The sequence below is a fragment of the Scylla paramamosain genome, chromosome 7 (genome assembly GCF_035594125.1).
Source record: "Scylla paramamosain isolate STU-SP2022 chromosome 7, ASM3559412v1, whole genome shotgun sequence".
NCBI classification, from domain to species: domain Eukaryota; kingdom Metazoa; phylum Arthropoda; class Malacostraca; order Decapoda; family Portunidae; genus Scylla; species Scylla paramamosain.
In genome coordinates this window covers 19,284,940-19,289,939 of record NC_087157.1, presented here as the reverse complement: position 1 = coordinate 19,289,939, position 5,000 = coordinate 19,284,940, and the positions used below count along the sequence as shown (strand labels likewise).

General features: G+C 42.6%; 2 long non-coding RNA genes across 2 annotated transcripts in view; one reads left to right on the top strand and one right to left on the bottom strand.

Annotated features, from left to right (window-relative positions):
* The window catches only part of LOC135102188 (uncharacterized), a 22,338-nt gene extending 17,954 nt beyond the window's left edge, over positions 1-4,384 (bottom strand). The window contains exon 1 of the long non-coding RNA XR_010269580.1: positions 4,374-4,384. This is a non-coding gene — a long non-coding RNA (uncharacterized LOC135102188). The remainder of the gene's footprint in view (positions 1-4,373) is intronic.
* The window catches only part of LOC135102187 (uncharacterized), a 27,526-nt gene that overhangs the window by 10,714 nt on the left and 11,812 nt on the right, over positions 1-5,000 (top strand). The window lies entirely within an intron of this gene.

The window sequence follows — 5,000 nt, the reverse complement described above, 5'->3', positions numbered from 1 at the left end:
GATCTGGGAGCTTTAGTGACAACAGATCTTAAACCAAGCAAACAATGCAACGAATTCATTGAAATTGCCAATAAATTAATAGTTTTCACCTTCCAATCTGAAAAAAAAAAAAAAATCTCACCGTGTACAACTCACTTGTACGTCCTCATTTTGAATACAATGTACAGTTTTTGTCATCCTGTTATAAAAGGAATATTGAGAGATTATATAAAAAAAAAAATACGAAATAGAGTAACGAAAATTACTCGAAGGCTTCGCAATAAACCCTACATGGAACGCCTTAAAGAACGAGATCTATTCTCCCTCTCCAAACGCAGGCTAAGAGGGGATCTGATATTGCTTTACTAAACTTTTAAGGCTTTCACAAATATCAGACCGGAATTCTTCCTAAGATTCAACATGTCTAATATTACAAGAAACAGTAGCAAATAATAGGTAAGCGATTTCAAACAAATGAAGCCAAACATTTTATTTCAACCGTGTCATAAATATGTTGAATTGTGTTCCATCAAGCGTCGTTAACTCAGGTACTGTTCACTCATTGAAAACCTGTCTTGACAAGTATGTAGACACTAATTCCCGGTTGTCATTGTTCATGTCTGAATAACGAACACGTTCACTCCGTACTGTCCGTGCTGGCATGTAGATTGTATGTGGTCGAAGTAGTCCTCCTGTCTTTCTTTAGTTTCCTCTCACACTCCATGTTGTTTTTTCTGTACAACATGGTACCATTTTTCATGTGACCCTTGCCTGGAGGGATTGGGGGTGGGGGATGGAACGACCCTTCTTCTGTGCTATCCTTTCTCTACCACTAATAGAGTAGAATAGTTACCCAAACAGACTTACAAGGACCTCTTGGTCTGTTACTGTTTGGACTTCTTTTGTATTCGTTTGGTTCCTCTTTCTGTGCTATCCTGTTTGTCTCTTCCACTAGTTAGCGTAGAGTAGTTACCCAAACAGCCCATTAAAGACCTCAGGAACTTTTGCTGTTTGGGCTTTGTTTTTATTCTCCTCCTCCTCCTCCTCCTCCTCCTCCTCCTCCTCCCCCTCCTCCTCCTCCTCCTCCTCCTCTTCCTCCTCCTCCTCCTCCTCCTCCTCCTCCTCCTCCTCCTCCTCCTCCTCCTCCTCCTCCTCCTCCTCCTCCTCCTCCTCCTCCTCCTTCTCTCATCACATGATGAACAATTAGCTGTGAGGGGCATTGAAAACTCAAGGACCCAATCAGTGACTGTCATAGGGATTTGAGGTACCAGGGGTCACTGCTGCAGGAGTGCGGCGCTCCTTTACGAGAAGTGCACTCTTATATGAGTCGCATGGTAGCCGGAGCCTGATTGACTGATGCCTCCCTTGAAAGCGCCAGGCACAGTATAGAGAACCCAGCAAGCCCACTTTTGTTATACTTTTTTTTTTTTTTCAATTTTCCGCGCATGACGTCACGTTGTCGGAGATCAGGACTGCCAGATTCGCCTTTTTTAGGCCAAAACATAATTTTTGGCTTTTTCATGCTTTTGGTCTAAGGATATCTAGTTTGCCATGAATTACATTATTATTATTATTTTTTTTTTTTTAATATGTTGCTTATATATGCTCCATTTGGCCATAACAAGTTTATTTAATATGGTAAGTTTGTTCACCGCCACCTAAGACAAAACTTTTTTTTTTTCAAGTTGTCGAGTGCACGTATGTTTTCCTTTATTTTCCTTCTGTTACCTTGGTTATCCTTGCAGTTTTTCCCATTTTCTCTTATTGCTATTGAATAACAATAAGGGAAAATTGGACAAATCAACTGGGTGATGATGCTGATGACGCGCGAGTCCACGGCTGAACTCTGGCGTGTTTTTTTTTTTTTTTTCAAGCGGCTGATGTAATTTAAGGCTTCCTATCAACAGCTACCTGTGTTCATGAACAAGCCAGGAGTACGTTGATAGGGTGCTGTCTATGGTAGTACCGTATATTTTGTTATGATGAGTCATTAGTAAACTCGTTTTCCATTCCCCAAAAGCGATCGTTCTGGTTGTTTATATTTATGTCGAGTGGGAAAGAAAAATGTCTAGACCAGTGTGATTGAACTGTAGGCCCGCGCGCCAGTTGATTTAGTGTGGCCAGCGTGCACTCATTGATTAATTTTATATGTGGAAAAAAATACTTAAATGATATTCAGCAAAGGTCAAGTGTGTGGAATAATAACGATTAGCTTGTTATGACATTGCTGCTACAATAACATAATGCCTGCAGAGCGAAAGTCCTTCCCCATGGTTATGAAGTAGGGACGTAGGTATATGGTACACGTCATGAACACGGCCACTTCTTTGTGCCAAGAACGTTTTCATAATGTGTTGTTAGTATTTTTGCATTCACTCCTGAACCCACCAATCTCAGTTAGTGTACATTGCATTGGGGTCAGGTTTCAGATGAGGCGTCGGGAGCTGTATGGCCTTAGGCCTAGTTGCCTAGCACATACCGTTACAAGTAACTCTCTTCCACTGTCGGTATTCTCACACTGGAATTGAATTCTTTGAATTCGTTTCCATTTTTTGGCCCAGGCGAAGGACTGACGAAGTACGTGGCACTTGTATACACAGATCGCCACTCCAGTAGTCCGCTATAGCCCAGTGCTCAGTACACATCGTGTAATATTTGGTAAATTCTAAAGTGGAATAATATCAACTTTGGGTTTTTTTACTGCATGTTTTTTTTGCATGTGCTGCAGGATGGACAGGTGTAATGGTGTGTTGTTATTGTTGTTGTTGTCGGTGGTGGTGGTGGTGGTGCAGCACGGGGGAGGGTTCCAGAATGCTGCTCCATAACCAAGGAATTCCTGCCTCTGTAAAGTTCTCTGATCTTACCTACTGCTATTTGTACTCTACGACATACTCCCACAAGTCAACAGTTATCTAATTATCACTGTGGGATGAACGTTCACATTAGAATGAGCAGCAGTTTTTCTTATTGAACTTTTGGTGCTGCATGAACACAGGAAGGGAAATGATGTGTTCAAATATATCTTGTTTACCGTTGGGGTTTCATGGCGTAGTGACAGTCTTGGGAACCCAGTGTCATATCCCTTACAAAATACAATAAATAAATAAAGTCATGAAAATAATTCACATCGTAATTATTTGATACATACTGGCGTGAACATAAGGTGGTTAAATAGAGCAACTTTACAAAAAAGATGGGGAAGATGGGGAAATATACCAACTTTAAAAAAAAGAAAAAGGGCCCTCGTGGCCCAGTGGGTAGAGTGATGCACTTTGAGTTTGGCGTGAGGGAAGTGAGGGGCGCGTAGGTTCGAATCCCCCTCTCGGAACTCACAAAAACCTTGAAAGAGCATCCCTCCATCACCATGTGTGATGGAACTGCCCACGGGGAGGAGGGGAGGTGAGTGCGCAGCACCTCCCTACCCCTCCCCAGGGGAGGAAGGCACCGCCTTACCGGCCCCCGGGAGAGCAAGGGAGGTGAGTGCACAGCGCTTCCCTTCTCTCCCCTACCTAACCCTGGCAAGTCTACAGACTACCAGGCAAAAAATAATAAAAATAAAAAAAATAAAAAAATAGAAAATAAATAAATAAAGATAAGTGCATAGCACTTCTCTTCTTTCCACCTAACAGAATAAAAAATATAAAGGTGAGTGCATAGCACTTCCCTTCTCTTCCAACCTACCAGGCAAAAGATAGAAAAAAAAATAAATAAAGAATTAAGGTGAGTGCATAGCACTTCCCTTGTCTCCGGCAAAAGATAGAAAAGAAAAAATAAAGAATTAAGTTGAGTGCATAGCACTTCCCTTGTCTCCTAACCTACCACGCAAAAAAAATAAATAAATATATAAATAAAATAAAATAAATAAATAAATAAAGATAAATGAATAAATAAATAAAAATAAATAAAAACCTCCTTACCACCTCGGACCTCGGGAGAGCAAGGGAGGTGAGTGCACAGCACTTCCCTTCTCTCCCCAAGTCTACGGACTGCCAGACCAAAAAGAATAAAATATATATAGGTATAAAAAATAATAAAAGTAATAAAAAAAAGATAAATGAAAAAATAAGTAAATAAAACAAAAACAATAAAACTTTTACTCCCCCCTCAATAAAACTGACTGAGTCTGGCAATCAACAATAAATAATAAAAATAAAACAATACCAACTGACTGACCCTGACAACCCCAAAGACCACCACCCACCTGGGAAGCACGGGAGGTGAGTGTGCAGCACCTCCCTACCCTTCCCAGTCTCCCAGTTTGACTTTGACCACCAATCTGACTCATCCTACCAACTCCAAAGAGCAACTCCAACTGTACAGACCACCACCACCACCACCCTTCTGATCTCGGCAAGGTGAGTGCGTAGCACTTCCCTGGACTGACCCTGACTGACTGACCCTGGCAACTCCAAAAACAACCAACCTGACTGACTTACAGATATGTAATCACCTAACTGACTGGCCCTGGGGAGCATGGGAGGTGAGTGTGCAGCACCTCCCTACACTTCCCAGTCTCCCAGTTTGACCTGACTCATCCTGGCAACTTCAAAGAACAACTCCAAATGTACAGACCAACAGTACCTCCTACTCTGTGTCCCACTCTGACCCTGATCCATACATCCCTACATCCTACCCTGTCCTGGCTAGGTGAGTGCGTAGCACTTCCCTACCACCTGCCTTACTGACCCTGGCAACCATAAAAACAACCAACCTGACTGACCTACAAATCTTACTGTAATCTGGCAACAGACCACCAAACTGACTGACTCTGGGGAGCATGGGAGGTGAGTGTGCAGCACCTCCCTACCCTTCCCAGTCTCCCAGTTTGGCTTTGACCACCAATGTGACTCATCCTACCAACTCCAAATGCACAGACCACCACCACCACCCCTCTGATCTTGGCAAAGTGAGTGCGTAGCACTTCCGTTGACTGAGTGGGCCTGACTGACTGACTCCGGCAACTCCAAAAACAACCAATCTGAGAAATGTTACAAATGTAACCTTGGGAGCATGGGAGGTGA